The sequence below is a fragment of the Centruroides sculpturatus genome, unplaced genomic scaffold (genome assembly GCF_000671375.1).
Source record: "Centruroides sculpturatus isolate CEXI.00-Female unplaced genomic scaffold, Cexi_2.0 scaffold988, whole genome shotgun sequence".
Lineage (NCBI taxonomy): Eukaryota > Metazoa > Arthropoda > Arachnida > Scorpiones > Buthidae > Centruroides > Centruroides sculpturatus.
The window spans coordinates 127,073-151,252 of NW_019385206.1; the positions used below are offsets into that span (position 1 = coordinate 127,073).

At 31.9% G+C, this 24,180-nt stretch overlaps 2 long non-coding RNA genes across 3 annotated transcripts; one reads left to right on the forward strand and one right to left on the reverse strand.

Moving 5' to 3' along the window:
- Positions 1-3,165: 3,165 nt before the first annotated feature.
- LOC111636114 lies at positions 3,166-6,782 on the reverse strand. Of its 2 annotated transcripts, none has more exons than XR_002758484.1 (4): positions 6,468-6,782; positions 5,698-5,792; positions 4,725-4,849; positions 3,166-4,626 (listed from the first exon to the last, which is right to left on the reverse strand). It is a non-coding gene; the product is annotated as an uncharacterized LOC111636114 (long non-coding RNA). The 2 variants fall into 2 exon arrangements; XR_002758485.1 differs by lacking the exon at positions 6,468-6,782 and adding an exon at positions 6,074-6,458.
- Positions 6,783-23,404: 16,622 nt separating this feature from the next.
- LOC111636104 lies at positions 23,405-23,843 on the forward strand. The gene is made up of 3 exons (XR_002758481.1): positions 23,405-23,495; positions 23,590-23,658; positions 23,751-23,843. It is a non-coding gene; the product is annotated as an uncharacterized LOC111636104 (long non-coding RNA).
- Positions 23,844-24,180: the final 337 nt, after the last annotated feature.

Genomic DNA, 24,180 nt, shown 5'->3' on the forward strand with positions numbered 1-24,180 from the left:
CCCCTGTTAAGAAACACTTCTCTAGACTCTAGACCAGTGTTTCCCAACCTTAATTGTGCTATGCCTTACCTTAGCTTTTTTAAAATTCTTATGTCCCAAACATATACAGTTACTATATCAGGCATGGCAAACATACGGCCCATCTAATAAATTTATGTGGCCCGCGATTAATCTTTTAATATTAGCTACTCAAGTCCGAATAGCTCGATTAAAAATCTGACGCCTATAAAAAAAAGATTAATAACTCACTGTGCGTTTAAAGTTAACCCTCCATTACAAATTTTTTAAGTACAGTGTAAAATGTATTTGTAATCTTTATGTACTATACAATTTAGTAAGATAATTCTGGCAGCCTCTGATTCGACCTGTGAAAAAAGTATTCTTTCCAATTCGGCCCAGGAGCAAAAACTGTTGGCCACCCCTGGGCTATGAGTCCATTTTCAAATTGCACCCCTTAACAATCGAATTGCCCCCCTGTGGGGCGTGGGCCCCACGTTGGGAAACACTGGTCTAGACTGTAATAAAGTCATTAGACTTTATTACAGTTGAGCCATCTAAGCCTGCTGGATACTTGCAAACTAGATGTTAATAACTTCTATAGAAATGAATTTATATGCATGATAATATTATAGAATTATGAATAACATATCAGCATTTATGGTTGTTGAATAAAATATTGTTACGAGCTATGGGGCTCGGGATATAAATTCAGAACCTAGTTTANTTTTTGCAATAATGCTTTTATACAATAGAAAACATTTAATATCTTCAATTATTTTGATTTATTCGATAGCTTCAAGTCATAGGCAATACGTCACAAATAAGTCACAATAAATAGAATGACGTCACCTTACCTGCGAGCTGCGCTCCCTGCGGTCACATGAAATGTCACGTCTCCGCAAAAACACGTGTGTTTGTTTACGATATTTTTTACTATTAAATATTGTAAATAACAAATACATAACAGCATATATTAGTATATAAACTAACAAAATAAGAAATTTATATCAATTATAGCGAATGAATTTGATTATAAATTAAAATAAATTACATTCTGATCTTATAAAACGGTTTATTTAGTGATAGAAACATTTTCCCGAGTACAATATATGACTTACACTGTAATTTAAACGACTCCTAATATAATAATAAGCTTTTTATTAATAAGAAAAAAGTTTTCATACGTTTATTTGGGTATCAAAATGACTCTACGTAACCTCCAACTGCAATTGCTAATAATCCTGAAACTTCAATAACATATGATAAATTTTACTTTAGAACAGAAAAATATTTTTGAATTATCATATTAATATATAACTAGATACATATCTTATATACGATTGCATATACGATTAAAATAAATTTTAATATTCATCAGTAACTACCAAAAGTGTGAATAAAACAACTAATTCACAAAGTAAGATTTTTAAAAAAAGTTTTTAAAAAATGTCATCTCCAAGTAAGTCCCACCGCTCACCCGTCGCAGGCCATTGTTCGGCCACAGCGACTCTCTGAGATTCAATGTCCGGTCATACGTTATACATGTGAAAAAGTCTAGTCATCGGTATAGAAAAGAAATTGTCACGTCCGAGGGAATCCCACCTCTTACCCGTCGCTGGCCATTGTCGGCCTTAGCGACACTCCAATGTCCGGTCATACGTTATACATGTGAAAAAGTCTAGTCATCGGTATAGAAAAGAAATTGTCACGTCCGAGGGAATCCCACCTCTTACCCGTCGCTGGCCATTGTCGGCCTTAGCGACACTCCAATGTCCGGTCATACGTTATACATGTGAAAAAGTCTAGTCATCGGTATAGAAAAGAAATTGTCACGTCCGAGGGAATCCCACCTCTTACCCGTCGCTGGCCATTGTCGGCCTTAGCGACACTCCAATGTCCGGTCATACGTTATACATGTGAAAAAGTCTAGTCATCGGTATAGAAAAGAAATTGTCACGTCCGAGGGAATCCCACCTCTTACCCGTCGCTGGCCATTGTCGGCCTTAGCGACACTCCAATGTCCGGTCATACGTTATACATGTGAAAAAGTCTAGTCATCGGTATAGAAAAGAAATTGTCACGTCCGAGGGAATCCCACCTCTTACCCGTCGCTGGCCATTGTCGGCCTTAGCGACACTCCAATGTCCGGTCATACGTTATACATGTGAAAAAGTCTAGTCATCGGTATAGAAAAGAAATTGTCACGTCCGAGGGAATCCCACCTCTTACCCGTCGCTGGCCATTGTCGGCCTTAGCGACACTCCAATGTCCGGTCATACGTTATACATGTGAAAAAGTCTAGTCATCGGTATAGAAAAGAAATTGTCACGTCCGAGGGAATCCCACCTCTTACCCGTCGCTGGCCATTGTCGGCCTTAGCGACACTCCAATGTCCGGTCATACGTTATACATGTGAAAAAGTCTAGTCATCGGTATAGAAAGGAGATTGTCAAGTAATATATTTTGATCAATGTGAATTTATTTATTATTTCGACTAGTTTGTATATTTTAAGTATAATTTATATGTAATTGTTTAGAATTGTTTAAATTTTTGTTTTTGTGGCCATTATGCCAAAGTGGTATTTTTGATATGCAGCAACTGACTTTATTGCTGTAAACCAAAAATGTGTAATATGTTCGTGATAAAATATCAAAACATTATCGTATAATTTATTATAAATAATGCAATTCAATTCATATTATCAAAAGTAAGATTACAACCAAATTATCTATTACAATTTTATTTTAAAATGTAAAATTAAAATTAAATTAGAACTTTTTTGAAATTTTGTTAATAATGTTAACTAAAATTTTTCTATATTGTATGTGCTGTTTTATATTTAATTCGCATTTAATTGATTAATTCATGCTGAATTGTTTTGTAAAATTATTACCTGATTATTTAGGCGATTAACTGTCATAATATTTTTAAAATGAAGGCCAGAAAACTCTAAATGCACCCCAAGAGATAACTATTAATTATTTGTAGATAATGTATTACTGAATGTTCTTAACAACCTTTCTAGTAATTGTTCGTAAGCGTAATTATTTACACCCTTGAAAACTTTCTTTACGAGGTGCTTTATAATTGAAACAATGAGGAATAATATTTAGAAATTGTCTATAAAATTTATGTATTGTTTATGTCTTATGTATTATTGTTCTTTTACTGATCGTAATAAAAAATATCAAATTTTATAACAGCTTTAAACATTCGAATACGGGTGCCATTATGCTATATTTAGTGTGCCTTATGTGTTTATCTGGCAGTTGTAATAATAATAAATTGTTGAATGCGTATTTAAAATAGCATTAAAGTGACATTACAATTAAAATTTTCATCATAATTTCGAGAACGGAATACGATACGTAAGCCTTAGTGGGAGAAGGCCCCAATTAACTATATAAGAACTTCCGATGCAAGCCGGAAGTTGCGTTATTTCAATTAAAACATTCCCATGGAAGGTGTTAGAGATATGACTGGCATTGTATTGTTAAACACAACTGTATTGTTAAAGGAAAAGTGTGATGTACCAGGGGCAAGTCACTACTAATTTGAGGTGGAGAGGTTATATTTTAAATTAAAAATATGATTAGAAATTGCAGCCCAACATTGTGACAATGTCATAATAAATAATTGCTTGTTTTTAAAGAAAACCATTTGATAAATATATTATGATAGACTTACATTAGCATGGCTATCTGTGAAATCGTCTTTAAGTATTGACGTTAACCAATGGTCAATTTTGTTTTCAGAGTAAGTTATACACCATATCAATTGTTAAATTTCACTATACTTCATTTTAAGATTGCAGTTTCTTTTTTCTAATAATTTTCATGAATTTCATCTTTTCTATTGTTTCTGAACTATTGTTTCATCTTTTAATCTAGTTTCCAGTTCAACTATTTATTAAAAATGCTCTGCATCATCCAATCTTGGCAGTTTGCAGTGTGTAGAGCATATATTGTTCACATAATACAATATGTTCTTGATGTTTTTGCAATGATTAAGGCTCTCATATTCTCCATATCTATGTCATGTACAGTGGATATCAGTACTTGATCCTTCTTTGGATAAAGGGGATAAAAGAATGCAGTATAGTTTAATGTGGGATCATTTCTTACCTGAGGTACTGCAATAAAACATGGCAATTAGCACTTTTTGCTTCCTATGCAGCAATTTCCTTCTTGTAACTTCCTAGTATAATATCCGTACACATCTTATTTCGTGGTGGCTTTCCTGGCCTATGATCTAAAAAATCCTGTCACTGGAGTCATCCACTGATTTTAAGGATTTTCACTGGGTACTTCCGGAATATTCTAATATGGGTAACAAATAATCCAGTCCACCCACCACACCAGCCTTAATCTAAGGCATCTTCTAGACAAGCCCCTTTTGTCCAGTCATCTATGGAACTTCATAATCATTTTCGTCCAACCCATCCCAGTGTTTTAATATGTTGGGAATGCTCGACATAGTAAAAAAACCTTTGGTATTCTGAAATTTATATTGACAGTTCTTAAGCTAAGTCTTACAGGTGGCCAAATTGGACTTCAAATTGTTTGCTATAGTGAGGGGTTATCTGTATCAACATTTTCTAAAGGAAGGTGTGCAAAGCAGATAACCTGAACAATTAAAAAAGAACATTATTTAAAATTGATTCTAAAATATGAATAAATATAGTAATGATTTCAAATAAATGTAATCACTTCCAGCCACTTACCATTGACTTGATTATCCACAAAGTAATTTTCATACATACATGTCACATAGCTGCTCTATTGGTATGTCAGAAGCCTAAATGATGTCACACAACTCCTGGCTTTAAGTGCTCACAATCAGTTAAATCTATTAAACATGTAAAAAATAAAATGTCAGAATCATCAATGTATTCAAGAGTTACATAGAAGAGTTGAAAAAACAGCTATTTTTAATATAAAAATAAGTAAACAAACATTAAAATTCTAGTTAAGCTTCATTTTCATATGTCTTAATAAAAATTAAACCATATACTAAGAGAAATAAAACAACTTCTTTTAAAAGAAATGGTTTATTTAAAATTGTAGCATTTTCTAAAATTTAACATTGAGTTTAGCAAAAATAAGAGTGTTAATTACAGCTTAGATAGAACTTCTGGTTATATAAATGGCATTCTAGATATTAATGCAAATAAATTAAGTGTAGTAGTGTGATTTGATTTGTGTAAATCTGTAAATTTCAGTATTGGGTGTTGTTAAGTTATGTACTTTATGAATGAGCAATGGTGTTAAATTGCCCCAATTCTAAAAAATTACCCAAATAAGTGTATGTACTATTTGATAATTGAAATAAGCTAAGAATTAATTTTTTAAAATAAATCCTGTTATCAATAGGTAGACATTATAAATTCATATTAATTACTCATTGATAATTTTAAAACAAGATTATATTATGATTTAAACTCTCTGTTAATGTTTTTCTCACATGTTTATAATTTATCTTGATATGAAATAAATATAATTTGAAGGACTAATTTATTACTTTTAATTAAAATTGCAATTTGGATTATATTGAATGCGTGAATAAATAACATTACATTTCAAGCATCATTCTACTACAATAAATTCTTAGATTCATCAATGAGGATTCTAAACTTTTATATACTATTTTCTACTGCATCAATGTACAGAATTAGAATGAAAATAAAAAAGTCTTACCTTTCCTTTGTTAATTTTTTGAGCAAAGAAGTTTTTAAAATGATTCCATGTTTCTTTGGAAAGTGGATTATAAAATTTGAGAATGATACTTCTTTCTAGAATAATTTAAGAATTTAAATATTAAGAATAGAAAAAATCGAGATGATTGATTAACTAATTAATTTAATAATAAAACCATTTTCTAATATAAAACATTTATTGTTTCATTCAAAAGAATATAAGACGATATACAAGCGAATATCATTTATAATCTGATAATTTAATTCGATGCTAAGTGGAAACAACCTTAAATATTTTAAGTAAAATTTAAGACTTTTACTTAATATTCTATCGACAATTATTCAATTTTGATCGCTTATAAATAAAAAAACGTTACATTGCCTGCGTTATTCGGGTTTTTGTAATTAAACATTTACGAAAAATCTCGAAATGGATTGAAAAATAACTCGCAATTTCCATAAAACTTTCTATTTCAAGATGGCGTCGGCAATACGAAATCGAACGAATTCGAATCGGTGGAACGTGCGATAAATGAGTCACACGTTACGTCATAAGTTCTACGTCAGAATATTAACTAATTGCAAATGTTATCTTTAAAATGCTAAAATAGTCCTCTTTTTTGTAAAATATCGCTAAGATATTTGTAATAATAAATAAAATTATAAAAATGCATTCCGTAACCTTACAGGTTACAGGCCGCAAATATAGGTTTAAAGCGTATCTAATTTAATCTATTTAATTTTTATATAAATCGAAAAATATTATGTTACCTACGTTACGCGAGTTTTCATTATTAAAATTTGTACGAAAAATGTTAAAATGGAGGGAAAAAGAACTCGCAATTTCCGGATAGCATAAATTTCCAAGATGGCGTCGGCAACAATACGAAATGGAACGAATTCGAAATTGTCGTTGCAATGCGTCACGCGTTACGTCACGAGTTTTACGTCATAGATGTAATATTTCGAGTATTTTCATTGCATTTTTTTTAAAGGAAAGTTTATTTTTAACAAATTCTTTTCTCTCGGATTTGGCAGAATATTTGTTAAATGTAAAACTTCGCTAAAAAGAAAATTTACTCGGATTACATTACAAGTGGTTGGGGTTTGATTGGAAACAATTGCTTCCGCCATTGTAAGATAGGGAATTTACAACATATTTCGTACAACTGAAAATTTTAATTTATATTGCCACAATATTTTCTTAACTGTGAAAGAATGCTTCTTTCACAGTCAAGCACTTCCTTCTTGCGGATTGATTGTGTAATTTACATAATAAACAACAACCCAGCAAGTTCCTATTACCAAATGATCTTTCAGATTATCTATTGAGTTATGTTGAGCCTAATAACTAATTACATAACAAATCAGTTTGGCTAGAGATAAATGGTTTAGCTGCTCTCCTAATAAATTTAAAAGTTAGAATTAAATTAATTTTAAATTTAGAATATTCCGAAAGAAAATAATTGCCCAGAATGGGACTCAAATCCACAACTCTTGATTTATTTATTAAAATATTGTTTTTAATCTTCGGTGTTCTAAATAAAATGTCACGTCCGAGGGAAACCACCCGTCGCCGGCCGTTTTCGACACTCTAGTTAATTAGGTTGGAAATCAATTATTTCTGAGTTATATTTTCTTTGTCTGGGATGTTTTTATAATTTTAATACAATTAATAGGTTTTATATTTCATATTTTATAATAATTTGAAAGTCTATAGGCCTATATAAAAGCTAGAATATTGTGTAGGTCAGTTAGAACATCAACAGTGTAGGTCAGTTAGAACATCAACAGCAAATATTAAGATTATTATATCATTTTGTACTTCTAACCTGTAAACACTATCATATTATAGTGTGTACTTTATATTTAGTTTATATAGTTTGTCTTTTTTTCGTTTCTTTTGATGCTAATTAGAGTATTTTCTTATGTGCATAGAAATACGTTCGATATTTCGCAAAAACCCAAATAACTTCTAAAATAATACAGTAGAAAGCGACTTTCTCAAGGCATTTTTAAACTGTCTATCTCCATTCCGCAGGGTGAATTTTTTTAAAAAAAACCGTTTATAGTTTGCATTCTCATGGCGTACTCTAACTGTGTACCAAATTTCAACTTTTAACTCCTAATCACTTTTGTTCTGGGTTTATTATCATCATTATCATTATATCAACTCATTTCGATTATATCAAATTTTCTAACAGGTGGGTCTATTTCGTTTCTTTAAGATGGCGTCGGCAATACGAAATCGAACGAATTCGAATCGGTAGAACGTGCGATAAATGCGTCATACGTTACGTCATAAGTGCTACGTCAGAATAGCCAAATGTCGAGAGAAGCACGCAACTCTATGCAGGATATTTCGATGTTGTTTTACTTATGTGGATCGGTGTTTAACTTTACATTACTTGGACTAGTGAAATTGTTTTAATCGTTTAATTATACTTCATATGTAATTGTTTCGTATTGTTGAATTTTTCTTTTATTTGTGGCCCTTACGTCAAAGTGGTATTTTTAATATGCAGCAAGTGACTTGGTTGATGCCTACCAAAAATGTGTAATGTTTTCGTGATAAAATATCAAAATAGTAGTAGCCCGGGGCGCCCCCTACTGGGCGTTCTTTACAAATTCCCATGATGCACGGTTCCTTTGATTTTTTGTTCCTATCAATATGCTCTACAGCTCTGTTAAAGTCCCAATCGCGTCATACGGATCTATATTTCTATCTATTAAACATTCTAAAAAACTTTAAAATAGTTTAATTTGTTTATTTACCTTCGGTTGTAAATCTCGATTTTAAATGTATCCGCCATTTTTACAACAAATTTCCCGTTAGTCAATGCGCGACGTTCACTAACTTATGAGTCACGGGATGTTGTAAATTTGTATTACAAATAAAAATAATTTATTGTTAATTTAAAATCATCGCTAGGGCGCCTCTAGTGCCCGTTTTTTGGCATACCGTTACGCGGAGGGCTGACACGTATTCAATGGGTTATATAGATAGATAACTGGTAATTGTGCAGATTAAGGGAATATGAATTTTTTAAATTATATTATATTAAAAGAATGTATATTTAATATACATCCATAAAACGCATAACATTTTTCCGGGCGACCTGTATACACAGTGCTATAAACGAAAAATCATAGGACTACTTACCGGTTGTTCCCCGTTCGAGACGCCATTGCTTAAGCTTGCCTCGTCGTGGAGGTGAACACTGGACGGCGGATCCACACAAACTGTGTCACGTGACCCTATTTCGACGTCACTCTGTCACGTGACTAGGTCTCTAACGCGTTTCCGTGTAGCTTTTCTTCTCGCGGAAGAATCCGTTCTCTTTGCACTAATCACGTGATAGAGCAAACGACTTCTTAACACGTGATTAACTCTTTTTTCATGTCGAACAGCTCGCGGTCTGATACCCTTGTAGATAATAGGCAGACACAGAATCATAATAAATAACATTTATTTATACTGTTTGTATCTTGTAATTAGGAGCGCATTCCCAAATAACTATTCCGAATGTAATCTTCGGGTCTATACAGACCTTATAAGTTATTGTTTTGCTTTGCTATATTTTTAAGATAATTACACATAATTTCTTAGATGTACAGTACCAATAACACTGGTCATATCGGAAGTTTTTAATGAGAACATTCTAGTTTAAATTTATCATCCAGCGTTATGTTATAGCCTACTTAGATATTTATTGACAGTTAGTTTCGGTAATTAATCAGTTTAATTAATACATAACAATTTATAAATGTATTACTTATTTCTTTAGGGAAGAAATTAAAAATTTGTATAACAGTTACAGTTTAAACGTTTAAAAGAATACAATACAAACACAGCATTAAGGAAAACAAAACATTTATTGTTACATATTTCAATGTAAACTAAAATAACAAAAAATACTCCTTATAGCAGAAATTCATATTAATCCATACTAATATTATAAATTCGAAGGTAATTCTGTCTAGATGTTTGTCTGTTACCTTTTCACGTATAAACCGCTGAACAGGTTTTAATAAAATTTGGCATAGAGATAGCTTATATGTTAGAGATGGACACAGGCTACATTCTACAGCGAGAAAATTCGATATAATGCGGGCGAAGCTGTGGTACAACTAGTAATAAATAGTATAAGTTTTTTTTACATTTATTACCTTTAAAATACAATTCTAATAATAATGAAAATAACATAAGGTTATTTAATTTTAATGCGACAAATGTGCACGATTATCTTCGCACAATTTTGTAAAATCTGGTTGCTTTTATGGTCAGCATTAGTCTCGAGTCATCTTCCAGTAGAAGTGGGTGGCGATGTTTAATTGTCATGTCTGTCACGGCCGAAAATCCGCTTTCGCAGAGGTATGTTGTACAAAATGGTAGTAAATAATTTATTGCCGCTTCGCTGACACGATAATAATTATAATTGTACAATTAACAAAAATTGTGTTAATTGTACAATTTTTGATTCTTGTGTAAGAATTTCATTTAGGTATTGTCACAAATGCATTTTTTTTTGATGAAATTTCAAGAATATTTTTAGTTATAAATAAATGAATTTGTGCATTCTGCATCGTGTTGTAAATTGCCGAATTTTTGATAATCCACCCATTATATTTTTGATTGCTTTGTCTCGTGCATTTAAATTTTAAAATTGACCGATTTTAAATTGCCGCGCGTACCCTTAGGGATACGCATACCACTAATTGGCAACCATTGTTCTAAGTAATATACTTTGATAGTATATTAATAGTTTACCCATCTCCATTTGGAGGTTAAATGTTTAATTTTTTTATTATATCACACCACGTTCTGGTTGTGAAAGTTGGTTTTCGAAAACCAATTTCTGCCGCCATTTCTTCGTATATCAATACGTTCTGTTTGGCTCGATGTACAGTACCTATGTCATTGATTTTTCTCTGCATATATCAATTAAAATGGTTATTTATTTCCTCTTCGGATCAATTATCGGACCTTTTTTTTTTGTAATTTTGATCGAACATTTGTACATCTGCTTCCGCCATGTTTTTATTCTTTGGCAGACCTCAAATCGACATAAGTTGGTTTGGAAAAGCGATTAAAGTCGAGCTCGCTGTTGGTAGTTAAATCGTATTAAATAAAAAGTTAAAGGCAAATTAAAAATTACAGTGTGAAAGGGGAATAAGATTTTCATATCCGGTCTCGACTTTAACGCAGTTCTCGTTATTAACAAAATACAGAGGAACGGATGACAGTGGGTATTTATTTTCTACAATTTTTTCGAATTGGAAACCAAGGTAGCAAAAAGGTGTTCTTTCTTTAAATCTTTAAATTTACTGTATTCTATGATAATACTATCAAACCTGTATATAACGGCCACTGAAGAGTGGCCGTTGTTCAAAGGTTATTTTGCATGCATTTCTTTTAAACAATGCATTTAAAATAACATTCTCTTTAGTTGTTACATTTTTAGAAACTGTGTTAAAATTTATAGAAAAAAATGGCCGCTATTTACAAGTGGTCGTTATTAGAAGTTTACCTGTATTATATACATTATATTTGAATTAATAAAAATACAGTAGAGCGTCGATTATCCGAATCAATTGGGACTAGGTTTGTTCAGAAGATCGACGTTTCGGATAACCGATTATGTACAAAAAGTGTATTAACCTATCCCATGTTGATATTTTTCTCCGTTGCGTGTCGCTTCGCGTTGAATTTTCGCCGATGTTAAGCCTATCGAAGACTATTGTATCGTTAAAAATTATTTTTTTGTTTTGTACGAACAAAACAAATATATTGAAAATTATAAAAACAATAAAAAATTATATTTCAGAAGTGAATTTAGTATCAAAAACGTAAAATATTTGATTAGCCCAAGACATAGCCAAAAATTGCACTAGCGAAAATTTAAATTTACCGACTGGAATTCTTTCGGATAATTGACTTTCGGATAATCGACGCTCTACTGTATATGAAATTTATATATACCTTTAAATAGGCTTTTATTATTACAGTGAAACCTGTGTAAACCGAGCTCGTACCGTACCGAATATCGTTTCGTGTTTGACAGGTTTCCGTTATAAACAGGGTTATTTTTAACATAGAAATTTGCCCAAACCGAAAAGGAAATTGCTTTTTACACAGGTTTAACTGAACGAAAAATTAGAGAAAAATATATATATAATTTTCTATTCATAAATGTAAGAATAATATTTTTCGAGGAGTGCGTGCGGGTGTCTGAGCGTTTGGACAGCTTTAATAAACAGAAAACACATCAAACAATAAAATAGGTTATTGTAGTGACAACGAAGACGATAAAAACATGAGCACCGAATCAGTTTTATTTAAAAAAACGAGGATAAAGCATGTACACCCCTCGATTTTACGTCACACAACAAAGTTAAAGGGCGAATTTCTCGGAAAGTTTTCGTCATTTTTCACTTGTATTAATTATACAAATTAATAAGTATAACACTTCCGATCCACGCTCGAGAGTGCCTCGAGCAAGGTTTATAGCGTTAAGAAAAACCGGGCGTTTGGGCCCCCGAAAATTTTTTATTTGATTTTTGAAATGTTTTTTAGGTCCTTAAATTTTTTCAAAATTTTTTTCCCGCGCGAAAAAATTTTATAGCGATTTTAATCAACTTTTAATGACGCGCGCTTCACGCTTTATTGCATTTTAATGTTTTTTTTTTTTTAAAAAAGGAGTTTTTTTATCAAAATTAATTAATCGTTCTAAAGTTGTAGTGCACCGATTTTTTTCCGGTAAAGTTATTTAAAGCTGCTTTCTCATGTCAAAAACGACCTCCGATAGTTTTTTAATTTGTTTAATTAATATATTTTATTATATATAAGTTGAATTAAGTCGGGGGGGGGTCGAAAATCGCAATAAAAATTTTAATTTTTTATAAATATTTAAAAATATACGGCCAACTAGTATTCACCCTACTATAAACCCATCGCCTCCTGAGACTTCTATGAGAATGTCCCGGGAAATCCGACTCCAGCTGTTCTCAAGGTCATCCAGCTGTGTAAACAATGACTCATCAGTGTCAAATTTTACAGAAAGGCGAGACAAAGGAAAATAAAATCTGAAGCTTTTTCTTCAAAATTAACGCATTTCTTTCGTTTTTTCTCAGTTTTAAGTATTTTTTATGTTTAATTAAAATTTTTTTTTTTAAAAAGTGGACAAGAAGAAGATATAATACATAAAGATATTTATAATATAAGAAGATTATAAAAATTATACGAAGGATGAATTTTTATTTATTACGTCCTATTAGACTTTATCGATTGTCATTAAATCGCGTGATTAAACATAATCTTATCATAAAAGTTTTAATGAATGTACTTAAATTGCTGTGTACACTTAGGAAATCTCTCTCTAATGGATATTATACGTAACTTATGGTCACAGACTACATGCAGGGTATTATATAAGTAACGGAGCAATGCAGATATAATAGAATTCCTCGTGTTAAAAATAGAAAATAGAATATTATACTTATTCTCGTCGTACTTAAAATTGGTAAAGCGAATCAATGATGAATTCGTTCGCAATTAACGAAATCTGCATGCATTGCTTAATAAGACCGTGCTGGGTAAATGCGATTATCTATGATGTGGATACTTTCGAACCATGCAACTGCCGAAATAACCAGTTTTCACCTTTAATTAAAAGAAAATATATGAAAAAATTTTTGGAGTTAATTTATTGGATTGAAGCATTTTTATTATGGTGGCAGGATATTCCGGGTTGGAATAAAAATGCAATTTGCATTGGATGGTACGATTTAATTAAAAACAATACTCTTCTGTTGAAAGTAACACTCGCAAACTTACACTGCTGCTTTGCTTTTACATTCAGTTTTTTCAAAAACAGAAAAGTCACTCAGTACAGTAAAAGCCATTCTTCCGGTTAAACCTTAATGCTCTCTCCCCGCGGGGGAATTTCGAAAAATCCCTTCTTAGTGTGCGTTTCCATGACGTACTCTAACTGTCTACTGAATTTCACCCCGTTGTTCGGTTATTTTGCCGTTGTTCGGAGGTTATTTTGCATGCATTCCTGTTAAACAATGCTTTTAAAATAACATATTATTTAGTTGTTACTTTCTTCAGGAACTTTGTAAAAATTTATGGAAAAAAAAAATGGCCGCTATTTACAGGTGGTCGTCATTGGAAGTTTACCTGTATTATATTCATTATATTTGAATTAATAAAAATATATCTAAATAGGCTTTTATTATTACAGTGAAACCTGTGTAAACCGAGTTACCGTACCGTACCGAATATCGTTTCGTGTTTGACAGGTTTCCGTTATAAACAGGGTTATTTTTAACATAGAAACCTGTCGAACCAAGAAATAAATTCCTGTTTACACAGATTTTACTGAATGAAAAATTAGAGTAATATTTATATATTATTTTCTATTCATAAATGTCAGAAAAATTTTTTTTCGAAGAGTGCGTGTGAGTGTCTGAGCGTTTGGACAGCTTTAATTAATTTAATAAACAGGAAACATATCAAACAATAAAACAGGTTATTGTATTGGCAACGAACACAATAAGAACTTTAACACTGAATCAATTTTATTTAAAAAAAAAAAAAAAAAACGTAAATAAAAGCAAGTCTCCCCTCGATTTTACACAACAAATTTTAAGGGCGAATCTTTCGGAAAGTTTTCGTCATTTTTCACTTATATTATTTATACAAATTAATAAGTATATAATACATAATGATATTTATAATATAATAAAATTATAACAACTTATACGAAGGATGAATTTCTATTTATTACGTCCTATTGGATTTTATTGATTGGCGTTAAATCGCGTGATTAAATATAATCTTATCATAAAAGTTTTAATGAATGTACTTAAATTGCTGTGTACACGTAGGAAATTCATTTCTCTAATGGATATTATACGTAACTTATGGTCACAGACTACATGCAGGGTATTATATAAGTAACGGAGCAACGCAGATATAATAGAATTCCTCGTGTTAAAAGTAGACAATAGATACAATATTATACTTATTCTCGTCGTACTTAAAATTGGTAAAGCGAATCGATGATGAATTCGTTCGCAATTAACGAAGTCTGTATGTATTGCTTGTTAAGACCGTGCTGGGTAAATGCGATGATCTATGGTGTGGATCCATTCGAACCGTGCAACTGCCGAAATAACCAGTTTTCAACTTTAATTGAAAGGAAATATATGAAGAAATATATTCGATTTTTGGAGTTGATTTACTGGAATGAAGCATTTTTATTGTGGTGGCAGGCTATTCCGGGTTGGAATAAAAATGCAATTTGCATTGGATGGTTCGATTTAATTAAAAACAATAATCTTCTGTTGAAGGTAACACTCGCGTGCTTACAATGCTGCTTTGCTTTTACATTCAGTTTCTTCAAAAACAGAAAAGTCACTCTAATAAAGACATTAAGAAACGAGGATCTTGTGGAGAAGATAAACCGAGCGAATATCTTCATTAATATTATTTGTCTGCTCGTTTCTTTTGGTGTTATTTCTGCTGTGTCTCGCTTTCAGATTTTGAACGTATTCTTTATGTATCCAGCGTTAGAAAAAAATGAAAAGTTTTACGGAGAAGCTCTGATCTGTTCAGTGGAAATTGGATTTTCTGCTTCTTTCAAAGTTGGCGCCATGGGTTACGCTATACTGTTAGTAGGGGTTTTATTAGTTCTTACCGAAATGGAATTCAAACAATTGATACAAGATTTTTCTCTTGTGAGGAGAAGCGAGAGAAATTTCTGTTTCAATTTTAGAAATTTGATGATTCGTCACGAAGAATTGTGGAATTTCGTCAATCAACTTAATACTAAATTTAGTTATCCTAGTGTAGTTATTTATCTCGGTCTTATATGTTCAACTAGTTTCTCTTATTATGCATTCTCATTTATAGATGTAAATGATGTAATTAGATTAGTATTTCTGGCAATAGTTGTCTTCTTGACCTTCACTTGTATTTTTGAAGCTTGTTTGTTGTGCAGTTTTGCTTTCTCGGTAAAGAGTTTGTTTCTAAAAATATCTCTCGTAACACGAAATGACATTAATATAAATCTTTTATTATTATTTTCAATACTTTTTTAATTTTCAGATGCAAAATGGCTTTCAAGATGTGCGACAATTTGCTGTCAGCAATTTACATCTGGAAGAAAAGTTAAAAGTCTGCATTTTCGTTTATTAATAAACCATTTTATATGTTTACACGTAACTTAAATAATTAGTAAATTCTTTATTGTTTACTTTCCATTTGTAGATCTTAAATTTCATGAAAAGATTTGGGAAAGTGTCGTTGTGTTTCATGATCGGTGGTATTTATCCAGTTACGAAAAGAATTCCTTTCAAAGTTTGTATTTGTTTACAGTAATACGAATTATATTTACGATGCAAAATATTTTTAAGCACGATTTGAATAGTTTTATATATTTATAATTAATGGACATTAAATTGTACATATATTTTATGTCGACTTCACATACACGAATCCCCACAGGCAACGTAAATAACCCATTTAATTTAGAGATTCTGTGAGAAAACGTATTTTGTATTTATATAAATTTGTGTAAAATTTATATAAATAGAAAATTGTTCTTTTGCAATATCCATAAATATAAATACTTTGAAATCTTACCTAGTTGTATTTTAACATTTATTATAACATAATTATATGCTTTTTTTCAGGTTGCCAGCAATTTACATTCTTTCTTTTCGGCATTTATGAAACTAAAAGGAATATCGAAAGAAGAAAATGTCTGCACCAATACAACAAACTTGCATTGAGTCGCAAAAATTCACCTTTTAAGCATTGCATTTATGTATCAATATTTTAAAAATTGAATAAAGTTAATTGAAATTTTAAAAAAATGTTTCACAAGAATTGATTTTGAAAGAATTTGAAAAAAATTCCATTTTGTCTTGTCCGGCACGAGATTCTATTGAGTCTAGTCTATATCGCTCCGTGGTAAAGTGTGACGTAATTGTCATGTAATAGTAGTTGTATGCGTTTATGACGGTCGTTACGCGAGGAATAATGCCTTTCGGGAGGTCTTTCTAAGAGTAACCAGCTTCTATCCAGGCATTACAGACGTGAAATCCCGGAAAACTCCACGTGGCCAGCCAGTCCGAGTGAGGGGCGAACCTACGACCGAACTCCCAGTGTTTAGGGAAATTGTGTGGCCAAGTAGCGGCCATGCAGGATGCTAGGGGAACAACCGCTCTGCCACTGGTGGGCCAATTCCATCTTAAAGTAGAAAATAACAAAAAATAAAAGTTAATGCAGGGAAAGTAAACTATTTTTATTGTTCTGTAAAAACAACAATTATTTAACAGCATACACTATTTTATTTACATACACAGAAATAAAATGTAACTTATATGAAAACATTAATTTATTAGAGTAAATGACGATTACATGTTTTGTAACAACTTTTAATCTAACAGGTATTCCATAGTTCTTCTAGTTATAGATGCCAAATGGTAATAACAATTTCCAAAATGTTGTGTTATATTTAAAAGTGGCAGAGTATTATGAAAAATTTATTCGTAATAATAAATATTTTTGATGGTTATAAGTAATAGACTTTGATATAATAGTTTACTTATATCCAATTCCGGTGAATGTAAACATTCTGCTATCACTCTGCTGCACCTCTATTCCATTAACGATAGATTCTGAGCTGGCTGATGCCCTAAAATAGAATGAACTACAGTCGACTCCCCTATAACACGGTAGATACGTTCCGTTCTTTATGAATCAATTTTGTACGAGTCCTTGCCAATCACAGCCCGACACGTTTGAAGTTTACGGACTAGGGCTGTTTGAAAGGTTTTCTTCCATAAAATTAATCGATTCTAGACTAATTCGACTCGACATTTCTAAAATATGTATAATTTTTTTTGGGAATAATCTGTATAAACTATGCTATAAACAAAAAATTGTAGGATTACTTACCGAGTGCGCACCGTTCGACGTCGCCATTGCTCAAGCTTGTGTTCGTCGAGGAGCAGCGCACCAAACGGCGGCCGCGATTTCTGATAAGTTATTTTTCTGCGAAAACTTCTTTGAACTATGGAGACATCATTAATATAAATAATTTTTATGGCCGTTGAATAAGAAATGTTTCTTTCACAAGAAATGTATGAAATTAGTGCTGTATTAGACTTACGGTACCTAATTTACATACTGTACAGACGATAGTAAACTCGACTTACTCGCCTAAACTCTTCATAGTGTGGCGCTAAACGGCGGAAAGTAGTTCGGCTGCCGGATGAAGTTTTACCGAATTATAAGAGTTTTTTTACCATGTTTGTACGGATACCGTCGCAATTTTTTCGCCGTCATATAGGAATCCGAACTATAGGAACCCGTGTTATAGGGTGGTCGACTGTACTTGGAAATATTGCCTGGTAGATGGGCTACCTCTCGAATGCCCAATCTGTGTTACTTCTTCTGTAGTTAATAAAATAAAAAAAGAAAATTACATTGCTTGAAGTAAGATGGATTAATTTTTTTTGGTTTTAAAATTCAATATTAGTTATTAATTTGATTTCTATATCATTTACGATACCGTACGAGTTACAAGAAATACAATACAGTCGACTTCCCTATAACACTGTTGATTATTCCGTTTTATATGAATTCCATATTGTACGAGTCACTTAGATTTTACAAATACGTGAGCAGTTCACAGCCCGGCACACGTATTTGTAAAATATAAGTGACTCGTACAACATGGAATTCATATAAAACGGAATAATCAAGTGTTATAGGGAGGTCGACTTGTATTTGTCATTTAGTGTCAACGTTCGAAATATAAATTCTTCATTTAAATATTAAACGTTAATGAATTTAACGATCACAGTTTTAACTTACCTGTATTTCGAGGTAAATTTTAAATTTTCCTTATGTGACCGTGGGATGTGACACCACCGAGTCTCGCAAGACTCGGAAATCGCGACTTACGTCACGCGAGCGGTTGGATTAGGAGTAGAGGTGAGGAGAGAGACCAGGAAGCGACTCACTCAGATTCCATATTAACTAACAATAACATTTTTAATTATAACAAAGGAAAATACAGATATACTCGATATCAATCATGACTAACGTTCCCCTTAATTATCTCTAGACCGTTGGAGAGAGAGAGAGAGTTTACAAACGAATCGCGTGTTGATAAATACATTGTAACTGAGTCGAAGATCTGTTATAAGATGACTGGATAAACCTTCGAGGTTCGATGAAATTGTTCTGGGTCTTTAGATTGTCCAATAACAAGAGCACTACGGTGTAGAGGCACGTGTGTAATATATCCTTAAAGAGGCACAGCCATTTTCACGATATTAATTCTTGAGGAGGCAACTTGGGAGGACGACTTCTGAGGACCACTCTTGAATTCTTGGGTTCCTTCTGAGTTTTTTCCATGAGGTCAGGAGGTTGCTGTTAAGGACCTAGAGTCCAATACTAGAATTTTATCGAACGTTCCGGGTGACACATTAATGACTAAATGGATCCTCCTCAACAAGAAACCAAATCCATATAATTTTTTATGGATTTTAGCCTAACTTAATAAAACGATCGAAGTTAGACGATGGAATTTCAAAATAATTAAAATTTAAAATAACATTTTATTGAGGGTCTGTTCGTCCCTCACACTTATATCAGACCACGTTCTGATTACGAAAGTTGGCCTTCGAAAACCAATTTCTGCCGCCATTTCATCGTATATCGAACTGTTCCGTTTGGCTCGACGTACCTAAGTTATGTATTTTTCCCTCCATATATCAACTAAAATGGTTATTTATTTCCTCTTCCGACCAATTTTCGGAGCGTTTTTTTTCTAATTTTGATAGAACATTTGAACATCTGCTTCCGCCACGTTTTTATCCTTTGGCAGACATCAAATCGACTTAAGCTTGTTTGGAAAAGCGATTTAAGTCGAGCTCGCTGTTGGTAGTTAAATCGGATTAAATAAAAAGTTAAAGGCAAATTAAAAATTACAGTGTGAAAGGGGAATAAGATTTTCATATTCGGTCTGGACTTTCATGTATCAATATTTAACTCCGTTCTCGTTATTAAGAAAATACAGGCGAAAAAATGACAGTGGGAATATATTTTCTACAATGTTTTTCAATTGCAACTTAATATAAGTTATTATAAAAATGAAATATAAGAATTGAATATAGATACAGTAGAGCGTGGATTATCCGAATCAATTGAGGACTGAGGTTGTACGGAAGATCGATGTTTCGGATAACCGATTATGTACGAAAAAATATATTAATTTATCTCATCTTGAGATTTTTCTCCGTTGCGTGTCGCTTCGCGTTAAATTTTCGTTAATGTTAAGCCTAACGAAGACTATTGTATCTTTAAAAATTATTTTTTTATTTTATACAAACAAAATAAATATATTGAAAAATATAAAAACAATAAAAAATTATACTTCAGAAGTTAATTTAGTATCAAAAACGTAAAATATTTGAGTAGCCCAAGACATAGCCAAAGATTGCAGCGCCACAGCACTGGCGAAAATTTAAATTTGCCGACTGGAATTCTTTCGGATGATTGAATTTCGGATAATCGACGCTCTACTGTATTCGTTATATTAAAACGTTGAACTTTTAAATGAGCAGCGTAAAGTTATAGGAATATTTATCAACCGTTACTAAAGTACACTTTTAATGTTAAAAGCCTTTTATAAAAGTATTATCAAGATTAATTTGTATGGTGCTTAAGTAGTCTATAATATGATAATAAAAGTCCTTTTAGACTTTATTGATTTGCGTTAAAGAGCATTGTAAAATTGCACTTTCGATGAATAAGAGTGGTATTAAATTGCTGTGTACACTCAAGAAATTCATCACACTAATGGATCTGGCTGTTCTATGTAATTTACGCTCACAGACTGCATACGGGATATTACATAAGTAACGAAGTAATGCTAAGGAATTGAAGTTATAACAGAATTCGCCGTCTAAAAAATAGACACATTTTAGTTATTCCAATCGTATTCAGAAAATTAAAAATAAATCATGAACTCGTTCGCTATTAACGAAATGAGTATGCATTGCTTCTTAAGACCATGATGAGTAAATGCGATGATCTATGGCAGGGGTGGGCAAGAAAGAGTTCAGTGGGAGCCGAAATATAATTTTTGCAAAGTACATGGGAGCCGCAGCTCTGTACTTTTTCATTCTTTACCGCAGTTCTGTACCGCGATTTTATTATATAATATAAATATAATGTTAAACTAATTTGTTAATAAACATATTTTCACAAAATTGCGGAAATAAAATTGTAAAAATAATAATAAAAAGCAGAAATTAACACTTTCAGCAAGAGCCGCATGTAACTGAAAAAGAGCCGCATTTGCCCATGTCTGATCAATGGTGTGGATCCTTTTTAACCATGCAATAGCCAAAATAATTAGTTTTCACCTTTAACTTATCGAATGTATAGAAGACGGCCGGAAGATACACGAAGGGAGATAGAATGCTAACTGGAAGGACTTTTATGGGAAGCTGGCTCCTAAACCAGAAGACATTTTACCGGGAAGACGTTCTGTGGAATATGCCTGTATTTTTATCTAAAGTTCATATACAGTAATACCTCGACTTACACTACCCCGACTTACGCGAACCCGGAGTTACGCGATTTTCAAATCTCGTCGATTCGTCTTTTGTTTAAACGCCACGCAACTCTTGATTACTCAAACCCCCCCACACTATTGTTTAGCTTACATGTTCGGACGTGTCGCGCGGAATCGACGCATAGCTACAATTTATTTTGTGTTATTTATTTCTGTGTTTGTTATATCTACGGAGACTTGAGAGACTCTATGTGGTGATTTCTTGTAACCGTGAACGAATCAAAAGGCGAGACAAGGTTAACCCCTGACCCCCTGCTTGTCTCACAAATGTTTACCTACATCCAATCAGGTGAATTTAAACATTCTACTAACATTCTTCAGCAACTCACTTCCATTAACGGTAGATTCTCAGCTGGCTGATGCCCAATAATTGAATAATTTTGTTTCTAAAAATAAACCATTTTAACTATAATTTAATAGAGACTTTGAAGTACAGTATATGAAAGATTCAAGAGCGTGTAAAAAGTCAATAAAGGTGCATTCAGTTTTTAAGTGATACTTAATATAACATTTAAAATTATCTAGGTACTTCTAATATACACAAAGAATGTCCTGAATTTCCTTCAAAAAAATTAATAACTAAACATTTATAACCATTAACGAATTCTTATACAAATTAATGATAAGTAATCGATAAAAATATTCATTTTATAATGACTTCGAAATTATAAATATCGATAATGCCCGGCACAAAATATTTTAGAATTTTATCTTCCATACTTTGCATAGTTATCATTCTTTTTTCCATTAGTAAAGCGTATTCATAACGTTAAAAATATTTTATAAATGTACTACATATATTTAAATTTGTATCACGTGTAATATATTTATAATAAAATAATAATTCAGCTCTGATAAATATAGTTAATATGAATTATAAGACGAATTATATATATTTCTATCGAGTCTATCGATCATCTTTAAAGATCATCATTACTTATGATGCTATTTTAAACTTTCGATAAAGTAATGGACGTAATTAAATTGTTCTTGCACTTAAGAAATTCCTTACTTATTAAAGTGAGGAATTTCCTAAGTGCAAACAGTAATTTAATAGCACTTAATTTAATGACGCTAATGAAGACTTCATAATAATCAGAGCAGAACAGAATTTCTCGTGTTAAGGATAGACATAGATTTTACTTGTTCTCGTTGTACTTAAAATTGGTAAAGCGAATCGATGATGAATTCGTTCTCAATTAACGAAGTCTGTATGCATTGTTTCTTAAGACCATTCTGGGTAAATGCGATGATCTATGGTGTGGATCCTTTCGAACCGTGCAACTGCCGAAATAACCAGTTTTCACTTTTAGTTAAAAGAAAATATATGAAGAAATACATTCGATTTTTGGAGTTTATATACTGGAGTAATGCGGTTCTCTTGTGGTGGCAGATTATTCCGGGTTGGAATAAAAATGCAGTTTGCATTGGATGGTTCGATTTAATTAAAAACAATACTCTTCTGTTGAAAATAACACTCGCGTGCTTACAATGCTGTTTTGCTTTTACATTCAGTTTCTTCAAAAACAGAAAAGTCACTCTAATAAAAACATTAAGAAACGAGGATATTGTGGAGAAGATAAACCGAGCGAATATCTTCATTAATATCATTTGTCTGCTCTTTTCTTTTGGTATTATTTTCGCCGTGTTTTGCTTTCAGATTTTCAATGTATTTTTTATCTACCCAGCGTTAGAAAAAAATGAAAAGTTTCGGGGAGAAGCTCTGATTTGTTCAGTGGAAAGTGGATTTTCTGCTTGTTTCGGATTTGGCGCTATGGGTTACGCTATACTGTTAGTAGGGGTTTTATTAGTTCTTACCGAAATAGAATTCAACCAATTGATACAAGATTTTTCTCTTGTGAGAAGAAGCGAGAGAAATTTCTATTTCAATCTGAGAAATTTGATGCTTCGTCACGAAGAACTGTGGAATTTCGTCAGTCAACTTAATACTAAATTTAGTTATCCTAGTGTGGTTATTTATCTCGGTCTTATATGTTCAACTAGTTTTTCTTATTATTCATACTTATTTATAGATGTAAATGATGCAATTAGATTAGGATTTTTAATAATAGTTGTCTTCTTCACCTTCACTTGTATTTTTGGAGCTTGTTTGTTGTGTAGTTTTGCTTTCTCGGTAAAAAATTTGTTTCTAAAAATATCTGTCATAACACGAGATGACGGTAATAAAAATCTTTTATTATTATTTTCAATACTTTTTTACTTTTCAGATGCAAAATGGCTTTCAAGATGTCCGACAATTTGCTGTCAGCAATTTACATCCGGAAGAAAAGTTAAAAGTCTGTATTTTCGTCTATTAATAAACCATTTTTAAAATTCGCATATAATTTGAATAATTAGTAAATTCTTTATTGTTTACTTTTATTTGTAGATCTTAAATTTCATGAAGAGATTTGGGAAAGTGTCGTTGTGTTTCATGATCGGTGGTATTTATCCAGTTACGAAAAGAATTCCTTTCAAAGTTTGTATTTGTTTATAGAAATACGAATTATACTAACAATGCAAAGTATTTTTAAGCACGATTTGAATAGTTTTATATATTTATACTTAATGGACATTAAATTACAGATATATGTCGATTTCACATACAGGCATTCCCACAGGCAACGTAAATAATCCATTTAATTCAAAATTCTGTGAGAAAACGTTACTCGATAGTCTATTTACCATAATTTTCAAGGGAACAGATAATGCCTTACAACGTCAACCCAAAACTGCAAAAAGTTTGCAAAATTGTAACCGGCAATGTCTTTTTATAAATAACAAACTATTATTTAGGCATGTAAAATGCTTAAAACAGT